The 13213-nt window shown below is 33.6% G+C and overlaps 1 long non-coding RNA gene across 1 annotated transcript; it reads right to left on the bottom strand.

Moving 5' to 3' along the window:
- Positions 1-7618: 7618 nt before the first annotated feature.
- Positions 7619-12108, bottom strand: LOC134685370 (uncharacterized). Its single transcript, XR_010101291.1, has 4 exons — positions 12006-12108; positions 10595-10722; positions 9893-10021; positions 7619-7783 (listed from the first exon to the last, which is right to left on the bottom strand). It is a non-coding gene; the product is annotated as an uncharacterized LOC134685370 (long non-coding RNA).
- Between the last annotated feature and the right edge of the window lie 1105 nt (positions 12109-13213).

Below are 13213 nucleotides of genomic sequence, written 5' to 3'. Positions count from 1 at the left end.
TATCTTACATTAATTTGTAGGATCCTTTACTATAGATAATTTATCTGATCTGTAACAATAACATCTCTATGCCTTATATATCATGTACTGTAGTACGACGCTAGATTAAAACTGACGAGGAAAGGTAACACACGGCCACCGTGAGCTTTATTTTTGTAGAGCCAAGGTGATCGTGTGTTCTAGCGGGACGGCTGCAGTGCTGGCGATTTGGTGTCACGATATCACAGTAGCATGAGTTCGAATCCCGGCGAGGGAAGAACGAAATATTTGCGAATATTTACATTGTTGGGTTGATGTGTAGACGAGTTGTATATACATAATGTACACAGCCATCATGTATCACCGTCATTGATGGCGATCTGATGGATAAATCTGTTGTAGAGTTGGCACTGACTCAGACGTACTTATAAATATAATTATTTTCTGTGACTGTATCTTACATTAATTTGTAGGATCCTTTACTATAGATAATTGAGCTGATCTGTAACAATAACATCGCCATGCCTTACGCCTCGAACACACCTTACCGGATAAGACGAACGGACGCCTAACGGATGAAAATAAAAGTTTTCCGTTGACAAAATTGTTATCCGTTTGGTGTCCGTTGATGTAAAACGGACGCCTAATGAATGCATAACGGACATGCAACGGATATGCAACGGACGAGAAACGGAGACGTACCGGACAGAACGGTTGTCGAACGCACATCCAACGGAAGAGTACCACATAAAACGGACACCTAATGAAAGCGTACCGGATAAAACGGATAAACAAGATATACGAAAAAATTAAAGGCAACAATAATAATACATGTAAATCGCATTTATATTGAAAATGATTTGTGTAACTGGTTTTGGTTTGTTCTCCAAAATGCAGTTAAAGAGCAGTGTCTGACCTGAATAACAGCTGCTTGATTGTGAAGATGTGCCCTTATTCTAAGATCGATTATGAATAATAAGAATTGATAAACCTTTAGAAATCTGACATACTAGTACCAATAATCGGCATTTCTAGCTAGAAATTTTAAATTGGCACTATTTTTGTCCATCTGATGAGTTAATATTTTTTCAGCTGATTTTTATAGTTTGTTCTAATGATGTTGTGTTGTGATACCACTGTCCCAGGGTAGGGGAGGGTTAGGATCCCGTTTACATGTTTAACCCCGTCACATTAGGTATGTATGTGCCTGTATCAAGTCCGGAGCCTGTAATTCAGTGGTTGTCGTTTGCTTATGTGTAACATATTTGTGTTTCGTGTATTTTCTTTGTATGAATAAGTCCGTTAGTGTTCTCGTGTGAGCTGTTTTGCATTGTTATTTCGGGGTCTTTAATGGCTGACTGTGCGCTATGGGCTTTCGTCATTGTTGAATGCCGTACAGTTACCTATAATTGTGAATTTCTGTGTCATTTTTGTCTCTTGTGGAGATTTGTCTCCTTGGCAATAATACCACATCTTCTTTTTTTTTTATATTTATCCGTTTCAGATCCGTTCATCGTCCGTTTTGTCCGTTATAAGTCCGGTAGAAGTCCGTTTACATTCGTTCAACATCCGTTTTATCCGTAAGACGTCCGTTAGAAGTCTGTAGGTGAATTTATCTGCGAGACCTCCAACGGATGTATAACGGACACATAACGGATACAAAACGGAAACGAAACGGACGAGTACCGTACAAAACGGACGCTTTATGGACGTCCAACGGAAATTTTATCCGTTGGACGTCCGTTCAAAGTTTAGAAAATGCTCAAATTTTCCACCGGACAGAATGGACGTCAACGGATGAAATGTACGCTTAACGGACATGCAAAGGATATGGACGGACGTCTAACGGACATGAACGGATAGAAAACAAAAATATCTCTTAGGCGTCCGTTCGAGTTATCCGGTAAGGTGTGACCGAGGCTTTATATATCATGTACTGTAGTACGACGCTAAAATTAAAACTGACGAGGAAAGGTAACACACGTGCTTTGTGGTAATTTTCATGCTTGTATTATCAATTGCACAATTCCCTCGATTTTGCCTGCTAATATCTTCCACTATTAGGGGAACAAGGGTGTCTTCCGCTATTGATCTACAACAGATTTATAGCGGGACGGCTGCAGTGCGGCGATTTGGTGTCACGATATCACAGTAGCATGGGTTGGAATCCCGGCGAGGGAAGATCAAAAAATTTGCGAAAGCAAATTTACAGATCTAACACTGTAGAGTTGATGTTTAGACGAGTTGTATATACATAATGTACACAGCCATGTATCATCATCATTGATGGCGATCCGATGGATAAATCTGTTGTAGAGTTGTCACTGACTTAGACGTACTTATGAATATAATTATTTTCTGCGACTGTATCTTACATTAATTTATAGGATCCTTTACTATAGACAATTGAGCTGATCTGTAACAATAACATCTCCATGCCTTATATATCATGTACTGTAGTACGACGCTAGATTAAAACTGACGAGGAAAGGTAACACACGGCCACCAAAAGCTTTATTTTTGTAGAGCCCCGTTGGTCGTGTGGTTTAGCGGGAAGGCTTCAGTGCAGGCGATATGGTGTCAGGATATCATATTAGCATGGGTTCGAATCCCGGCGAGGGAAGAACAAAATATTATCGAAAGCAAATTTACAGATCTAACATTGTTGGGTTGGTGTTTAGAAGAGTTGTATATATGCAAAAGCAAATTTACAGATCTAACATTGTTGGGTTGATGTTTAGACGAGTTGTATATATATATTATATACTCATCATAGAAACCAGGCTAAAATTTGTGTACGCAAATGATGCGTACATCAGTGACGATTGAATAAAAAATAGTTGTAAAGGACAAATAAAGTACGAATTTGGAGAGCATTGATGACCAAAAATGTCTACATGTAAACACCTCTCCACTTGACTTAACATCTCAGACAGCGGTGGAATTAATATCTACAGCATTTGACTTTATATCTACCGCGCTCTGATTGAATTTAACATCTCCAGCGCTGAAAATTATAACTACAGCGCTTGACTTTTGATATATCTACAAGACTATACGGTACACGGCTAGACTGTACACTCTGTACATTTATGGAGCTGATGTTTACATCATCGGCACTATACTTTATATCTACATGTATATCACTAGACTTAACATTTTTTAGCACTTGACTTAAAATCTACAGCGCTATTTTTTTTTTATCTCCAGAGCTTGACTTTAATAAACACAACTCTTTATTGATTTGAGACCAACCGGGCTCAGTAGTAGTACTCGAAAACAAAAACAATCCGACACTTTCACTATTCTTGAGTTATGCCCCTTTATACATGGAGTTTTTGCCGAATCTTAATTATTTATATAAATGAAATAATTTTATTTTTTTATTTTAGTTTACCTCAACGGAATGAAATACTACTAAAATGAAAATATTTGAGATTACGTAAACAATTCTATTTATAAATATGAAAAAGACAAATAAATACAACATCCGTATTTACTATTTGAAACTGAACAATGAGAACACCAACACCTGCAAGGAATTTCTAATGACAACATGTAGAAATTTGTCGTCAACTTCAAAAGAAAAGAAAATGTCAATAATTGATACATTGAACCATGCGTATTTACAACTAAAACGTGAGCCTCTGTTGCCCCATGACACACTCTTTTTAGTCTTAGATGAATATTTTTTTATTGGTTCATGGTGAGTGGCTTTGAACTAGCTCTTTGTATCTGCGAGTACTCTCAGGTAATTTACGTACCTCTCACCTTAAGTGTATTTTTGTTGTTGGGATAAAGAGGTACCTGGCTACGTCCACTTTTTGTTTCTGTAAGATGTATTTCTATTTGTATTCATCTGATGAGTTAAGCCCTTTTTACCTGATTTCTATAGTTAGTTCTTAAGTTGTACTGTTACACCACTGTTGCAGGTTAGGGGAGGTTGGGATCCCGCTAACATGTTTAAACCCGCCGTTCTCCGTGTGTGGTCTTGTCCCAGGTTAGGAGCCTGTAACTCAGTGTTTTAGATTTGACATTTTGGGGCCTTGTATATATGACTATACGGTAATGACTTTGCTCATTGTTGAAGGCCGTACTGTGATCTAAAGTGGTTAATTTCAGTGTCATTTTGTCTCTTGTGAAGAGTTGTATCATTAACTATCATGCCACATCTTCTGTTTTATATCTTCATTTATTTTTGTATAGAGATAAAGAGATGTGGTTTACTCTAAATTTGACTGCAACAGTTGTAGAAGAAAGACCAAAATGAATCAGATTGAGGAAAAATGGATTATACCGGTTTTTTTATCTTTCTGTTTTCACATATTACAACTTAGTCTGGTTTTGGGCTCATTTGATTTTATAGACAATAATTGTCTACTCCTAGAGTCGATTTGCTTCCTTTGTTCCTTCATTTTACGTCGATTTTCACCTCTTGGTTGTGTGTTTTCTATTTAAACTTGAGACATTTGCCAACCGGCAAAGTATCTTAAAGTTTATAATAACACACCTGTTGATAGGCTCTCAGATTTAACGTTATTTCAAATTCAGCGACACTTTTTCGAAATTTCGGGCGCTAGCCTGAATCGTATCATTATAACAACTTTGTTCGACAGCACCCAATATTCTCCTCTGGCGTAAATTTTAATGGATCAATGTGATGCAAAAAATCGGCAACAAATCAACAAATAGGCAAAGAGTGTATTTAAAATCCTGCTAAAGGCTACTCTAATGTATGTTTTAAACGAGTTCACTGTAGAAGCACACACTTAAGTTTTAGATATGATTAGATCATTAATTGTGTAGTCTAAGTCAAAAGTACATTCAAGTAGACGTGTCTTCAAATTGTCATAGAAACGGTTCATCAAATTTACTTTGTCTGCCGTTGTGCGGTGATTTTGAAAACTTTCGATCATAGATTGATGACTCCAAACTCTTGCAACAGATGTCATACACGAGGCCCACATTTGCTTTTCCTGATCTGCAATTAATTATGTGATTAGAATATTTATTATATATTTGTTGAAATCACACGAAAATTCAATTAAAGAATTCTTCAATACTAAAGTAGCAATTATGTTAAAGTGTTAATTATTAATAAATGCGATTCTCCAAAGAATGGTATACTAACTGCTCTGGACCAAAGTAATTTTCATATGTTATAGCGATGTTATTGCTCAATATGCAAATTTCGTTAATTAATTTCTATTCGATGATGACGGAGGCAAAAATATTTAAAATTACAAAACTTTAAACAAACATGGATGAGCTGATCAAATCAAAACAACTTAGTATATATAGGTTAATCCAGACAAGATCAAATCAAAACAACTTAGTATATATAGGTTAATCCAGACAAGATCAAATCAAAACAACGTAGTATATATAGGTTAATCCAGACAAGATCAAATCAAAACAACTTAGTATATATAGGTAAATACAGACAAGATCAAATCAAAACAACTTAGTATATATAGGTTAATCCAGACAAGATCAAATCAAAACAACTTAGTATATATAGGTAAATACAGACAAGATCAAATCAAAACAACTTAGTATATATAGGTAAATACAGACAAGATCAAATCAAAACAACTTAGTATATATAGGTAAATACAGACAAGATCAAATCAAAACAACTTAGTATATATAGGTTAATCCAGACAAGATCAAATCAAAACAACTTAGTATATATAGGTAAATACAGACAAGATCAAATCAAAACAACTTAGTATATATAGGTTAATCCAGACAAGATCAAATCAAAACAACTTAGTATATATAGGTAAATACAGACAAGATCAAATCAAAACAACTTAGTATATATAGGTAAATACAGACAAGATCAAATCAAAACAACTTAGTATATATAGGTTAATCCAGACAAGATCAAATCAAAACAACGTAGTATATATAGGTAAATCCAGACAAGATCAAATCAAAACAACGTAGTATACATAGGTAAATACAGACAAGATCAAATCAAAACAACTTAGTATATATAGGTAAATACAGACAAGATCAAATCAAAACAACGTAGTATACATAGGTAAATACAGACAAGATCAAATCAAAACAACTTAGTATATATAGGTAAATACAGACAAGATCAAATCAAAACAACTTAGTATATATAGGTCAATCCAGACAAGATCAAATCAAAACAACGTAGTATACATAGGTAAATACAGACAAGATCAAATCAAAACAACTTAGTATATATAGGTTAATCCAGACAAGATCAAATCAAAACAACTTAGTATATATAGGTAAATACAGACAAGATCAAATCAAAACAACTTAGTATATATAGGTAAATACAGACAAGATCAAATCAAAACAACTTAGTATATATAGGTTAATCCAGACAAGATCAAATCAAAACAACTTAGTATATATAGGTAAATACAGACAAGATCAAATCAAAACAACTTAGTATATATAGGTTAATCCAGACAAGATCAAATCAAAACAACTTAGTATATATAGGTTAATCCAGACAAGATCAAATCAAAACAACTTAGTATATATAGGTTAATCCAGACAAGATCAAATCAAAACAACTTAGTATATATAGGTAAATCCAGACAAGATCAAATCAAAACAACTTAGTATATATAGGTAAATCCAGACAAGATCAAATCAAAACAACGTAGTATACATAGGTAAATCCAGACAAGATCAAATCAAAACAACTTAGTATATATAGGTAAATCCAGACAAGATCAAATCAAAACAACGTAGTATACATAGGTAAATCCAGACAAGATCAAATCAAAACAACTTAGTATATATAGGTAAATCCAGACAAGATCAAATCAAAACAACGTAGTATACATAGGTAAATCCAGACAAGATCAAATCAAAACAACTTAGTATATATAGGTTAATCCAGACAAGATCAAATCAAAACAACTTAGTATATATAGGTAAATACAGACAAGATCAAATCAAAACAACTTAGTATATATAGGTCAATTCAGACACGATCAAATCAAAACAACTTAGTATATATAGGTAAATACAGACAAGATCAAATCAAAACAACTTAGTATATATAGGTAAATACAGACAAGATCAAATCAAAACAACTTAGTATATATAGGTAAATCCAGACAAGATCAAATCAAAACAACTTAGTATATATAGGTCAATCCAGACAAGATCAAATCAAAACAACTTAGTATATATAGGTCAATTCAGACACGATCAAATCAAAACAACTTAGTATATATAGGTCAATTCAGACACGATCAAATCAAAACAACTTAGTATATATAGGTCAATTCAGACACGATCAAATCATTGTACGAGAGCGATATATTACAAAATAGGAACAGATAATGGGCATTTAAAACAATATATCATTTGTCTCAATATCAACGACATTAACCCATCGCAATCCATTACTCAGAGTTTGTCGTTCTTGAAAAATATCTCGCAATTCAACGACTTAATATTTTTTTATGTAATTATCTAACTATGGTTAATATGAAGACTTAGTTGGCCGCTAGATGCCTTTTAGTTATTTTGTGTGTGTGTGCACGCGTGACATTGATCTCGTGTCAAAAGAGATCATTGATGTACCGTGATTCCTGAAGTTTCTTCTCAAACGACTTTTAGTTCATCATTTAATGCACTTACTGTTTTCGTTTCCGGGATTTTTTACCGCTGTCCAGTTTCTCGTTGTGAAGGATTGTAATTTTAAACCTAATGCAGAGACCTTTGATCCTTGGCAAAACGGAAGTCTCATTTCAGCTTCGGAGCGATGATAAGAGTTAATGAGCATATTTTTATGTTCCTCCTGAAACAAAAACCAATATTGATTGTTGTTTGCCTTTACTTACAGGTGCAAACATTTCATGCATGTTTATGACAATGAATAAAATATTGTATGTAGGTAATTAGTTAAGGCAGCAACCATTTGATTTTCGGGGGGGGGGGGCTATGGTTTTTTATTCTGTGCAAACTTTTTTTTTCGCCTTCGGCGAAGAACAATCTATTTTTTTAGCAACAAACCGAAAGCAATTTTTTTCTTTCAATTTTAGCATTACATATAGTGGCAGCTGAGGGTGAAACAAACATTTTTTTTTTCTCAGGGTCCAAAACAAATTATTTTTTTCACCAAAACCTGGAAACAAACTTTTTTTTCCAAAAAACCATATGCTCGGTCCTCGTATCTTTCTAAAATTCTGTTTACATTCACCAAAACCCCGCGAAAATCTCACATGCGTAGGTGTGTTCTTAAATTCATGTACGTTCGTACAACAAAGTTAACATTAAAAAGTATATAATTGTCCCGAAAAAACATCTGTCATGGATGCAAAGAGCTACTGGAGAAACAATTATTTTAATAAAAATATAAATCTTTGTAAGATCTAGTTCAAATATTTATAGTTTTACAATCTCTTTCCATCACGATATAATTAACGAGACGTTTTTTCAAACACAACCAAATCACCCACCATGACAGCATTTTGTCCAATCACAGAAATGATTTTCGAGCATGCGTATTCTGTTGCCATAGTTAAGCGTTCTTAAGTTCAAAGGGCACAAACCGAAACTATACCGACTACGTCGATAAAACGGATTTTTTTAAATATATGAAAGAAAATTATGAACATAAAGAAGGGGTTAGTGGGCATTTTTCTTATTGGCACTTAATGTAGTACTTCGTGGATAAAACTAGACGATGACGAATATCTGACAAATAATCAAAACCTGAGAAGGGAACATCCTTAAATATCGACGAATGCTGTGATCATCTAAGTAGTTTTCTATGTGTTCATCTTTCTCAAGCAAATTTTTGTCGTACAATTGAGAAATCTTAACTCTATTTTGAAGAAACTAACAACGAACGAGATTTCAAGAAAGGACAACACTTACAAAAACTTAAACACGTGTTAAGAGTGAAGCAACGAATCAAAATGGAATGTTTTATCCACAGGTTTTGATGGTGTTTGTGTTAATAAGTCTTTATTCTTTCTCATCGAGTCTGTTGTGTTTCGTGTACTGTTGCTTGTCTTTTCGTTGTTTTTTTTCCAAGTCATTATTAGTTTGTTTTGGATTTATGAGTTGGTATATCACTTTGGTATGTTTCTCCCGTCTTTAATATGCATAATGAAGGTTAATATCTTAATATCTTGTGATTTTTAAATTTAGTTTCTTGTGTATAATTCGGAGTTTAGCATAACCTCCATTATCCCTGAACTAGTATATGTATTTGTTTAGGGCCAGCTGAAGGACGCCTACGGGTGCGGGAGTTTTTCTCTACATTGAAGACCCATTGGTGGATGTTGTCTGCTCTATGGTCGGGTTGTTGTTTCTTTGACACATTCCCCATTTCCATTCTCAATTTAAATATACACTAGTTTTGCTCATTATACTATTTTACTATTTCAACATATATATAAGTTTTATATTTTCTTCAAAATAGTTTCCGTAGTTTTTATGAATGCATATCTTTTTCCTTTATTGTCATGTCGAGGCCTTACATCGATGCTTAACCCGTATCGGTCTTGCCTATTCCTGGACAACGTACGCTAAGTTCGTAAATACTTTGTCCATGTAATTTGTAATGGGATGAGTAGTTGGTTTTGTTGGTGGCAATAATATCACTACTTTTTCATTCTTTACAACTTATTTTTTATGCTACACAGTACGAGTGTGTCTTGCCATTTGAAAAACAGTTAAAAGGCAAATGTGCAAAGATAGGAGTTTCAGCATCTTAAACTGCTTGTCCCGTTAAAAAAATGATATAAAAAGGTCATCAAATACGTATGAACATGATGGTATAATTTAAAAATTGTGACTTGGATGGAGAGTTGTCTAATTGACACTTACACTACATCTTTTTATTCCCAAAAAGTACAAGGTAATTTTATAAGAGCCTAATCTTCTATGATTATATTACCTTAGATATAAATCCATCTTGAAACATTTTCTTTTGAACTTCTGACAGTTGCTTGTGAAACTCTAATGAACCATATTCTCCTTTGTCATCCTTTACCAAACCGAGAAGATACATTATTCCACCTGAAAACTAGCAAGAGTACTTTAAATAGATATAGTATATGTATAATATATGTGGTATAAGTGCCAATGAGACGAATCTCCATCCAAGTCATAATTTAAGTAAATCATTTTAGGTCAAGGTATGGTCTTCAACACGGTGCCTTAGCTCACATCAAACAGCAAGCTATAAAGGGCCCCAAAAATTACTAATATAAAACTATTTAAACGGGAAAACCAAAGGTAAAATCTATTTAAAAAAAAGAGAAACGAGAAACACTTTTGAACCAGTACGAATACGTGGTTACGATATAATGGTAGGTAACAGCTTTAATATAGAAAGTTTTATGCAAAATATTGTACTAAAGAAGTTGCTCTATTTTACCTCAGTCAAGACATTCACTAAAAAACCCCTGACCTGTATATTTTGCATATTCAATCAACTGTTTTTGGAGTTCAACTGGTAACTTTTGCTAATTTGTTTTTAAAGAAACAACGAAACATTCGTCACTGGGACGGTAGATATATGCCTTATTTTGATATAATTTCTAATACCCAAGGACCTAGCCGCGAAGTTACTAAAAATACAAAGTATGAAACATACCACGTTTTAATTCTTTTCCTCGTTGGAGTAGGAATGTTTCCCAGTCCTTCTCGGCTTGTTGAGCAAATTCTCTCTGTTCGCTCTCGTTAGCATCATGTACGAACATTCCATTTTCTATATTGCAAGGTCTGTTCAGAAGAAATAAAATATTAGTTTTGTGTTCAGTTTTTTTTTCTATGGAATTAAAAAAACCCATCAAAACACGTTTTAGTTTTCTTCAAAGATTTGAGATACTTCTCTGATTCACAATTGTAAATAATATATGGCTTTTTTGGTATGAGAAAAATATTCTCAGTGTAAACACATATTAATGTGGTGATTTTAGCCCATCTTTATTTTTGATTCAATATTTATTTGCATATATATATCCTCCTGCATTCGTGTTTTGCTACACACCCATTTAATTCAATTGCAGTAAGATGGCTCCTTAACATCACATATCATTCAAACAACAATTATAATGTACAACTCGGAGGTACCATTGTCTTGGTGTGGCGTATCTATTTTTATTTTGTATATCTATATCATTTGGTTTTATAACATGGAATACATGTATTTTCATTCTGACAAAATTGTCGAGGAACATTTTCAGTAATATGTATGTTTTGTTGTGGTATGCATAATTATAGAGTCAAATAAGCAGGCAGTAAATTGTTCATTTTTGTCGCTGCTTTTTATATAAACATTAATTCGACATGACATTATAACGCATAGTAAACCAGGAAAGCATAATTATTCATTGAGCGGGTTTCAGATCGGATCTAATAGTATAATACCCGAACTAGATTTTCTTCTCCAGTCCTGATATGTTCTCTATTCTTTATCTCATTCCAGCCCTTAAATAATCTTTCCCAAATCATAAGGCAGCCAATGAGAACGGATATTTGTTTCGTAATGATATCAAGATATCGTGAATATACCACCAATGTCTTCGCACCACCATGATGCAAAGCAATAAGAAGGAATTTTTATGAACAGAAACAAAATAATAAACTCCGAAGGGAATTCAAAACGAAAAGTCCCCAATGCAAAATCAAATGATAAAGCACATCAAACGAATGGACAACAACTGTCATATTCCTGACTTGATACAGGTTTGTTTTTTTCATGAAGAAAATGGTGGACTGACCCTGGTGTTATAGCGCTAAACCTTTAACTTCTACGGCAGTGTTATCAATTCCATTATATTGACAATGATGCATGAACAAACAAGACATAATAGGTCAAAATAGGGATGGAGCATTCATCACCGTGTCACAGCAGGAATATGTTACCATGTTAAACTAAAGAGAGTATGATTTTGATAAAATGAGACACTTCATAAACCTTATGCGTTCGAAGAGCTTTACCAAACTTACTCTCATTAAAGATGTTGTTTAAATGAACAGATAAGATACGGCTTACAATGTACCTTTCTGACAACCAATGGTATCCAAAAGTTGAAAATATCAAATGTATAAAATTTGACGGTAAACATTGTTTATACATATCCTTGGAACACACAGCTTGATACATATTATCTGAGACTACTATAACACATGTTATAGTAGTCTCAGATATTATGTTGATTGTGCTTGCCTGGAAAGTGAAAAAAATATCTATTAACTTTACAAAGTAATTTACATCAGTACTGTTTTAATTGTTTTTGCGATTCTGTAACTAATGAAATGGGAGTTGATTTATGATATGCCAATGTTTTGTTGAAATTCATCAAAACAATATAAGACTTGTTCAGATAATATTGTTTTCTATCACAATGTTATGTTCTCAATAGGAATAAAATCTTTTGTAAAAAATCGCAATAAAAGCAAACAAAGAAAGTAATCTGAAGGATCATGGATGTATCTATATGCTGGAAGAACAATCAAATGACATGGGACAGCCGAAGAATAATATAGCCTTCAAAGATGGTTGATACGAGCATCAAGAATGTTTTTTGCATGTTCTAAAAGTCATTTTTCTTTTTGGCAGACCGTGTTTTACATCCGTAACGCCCCCATGTCTAGAAATAAGTGTTTTCCAACATTTGACCCTCGAACTCTTCAATTCAATCTATGCAAAAAATAATCGAAATGCGTAAGAAAGATAAATATAAATGAAATTCTTGTTTGTACCAATATTTGGGACTTTTGTGATATTTTCAACCCTTCCCCCTCCCCCTCCCCTACTTTTGCAATATTTTATTTCAAATGAATGCAGATTGCTGCCGTTATAATTCAACGTGTAACTATTCAAAATCATTATATGTTCCGTCGATCACTTTTCTGTGCAAGAGTTATCTTCCCGAACACGTTTTTCTTATCTCCTTCGCATTCATTTAAATAGTATACAATGTGCAGTAACAGAAATATTAAAGGTTCTAGTAACTATATATAGTAAACACTTCTAAACAGACCCAATTAAGCAGAAATCTTTACAAGTATAACCAATGTCACTAAGTCAAGGATTCAAATGTATAAGTAACAGTTTAAATACCAACAATAAGCAAACATATTGATTGAGTTTGTCCAACAAGTAGAGCGATCTGAAGTAATAGCCTTTGCTTTAAGCCTTCTGTAATTTAATTCGTAGTTTTAAACACCAGCTCACATTTCTTCATTGGCGGGTCATACAAATATT

This window comes from Mytilus trossulus, chromosome 9, assembly GCF_036588685.1.
Source record: "Mytilus trossulus isolate FHL-02 chromosome 9, PNRI_Mtr1.1.1.hap1, whole genome shotgun sequence".
Taxonomy (NCBI): Eukaryota; Metazoa; Mollusca; class Bivalvia; order Mytilida; family Mytilidae; genus Mytilus; species Mytilus trossulus.
The sequence above is the reverse complement of the archived record's forward strand: the minus strand, read 5'-3'. Positions and strand labels throughout refer to the sequence as shown.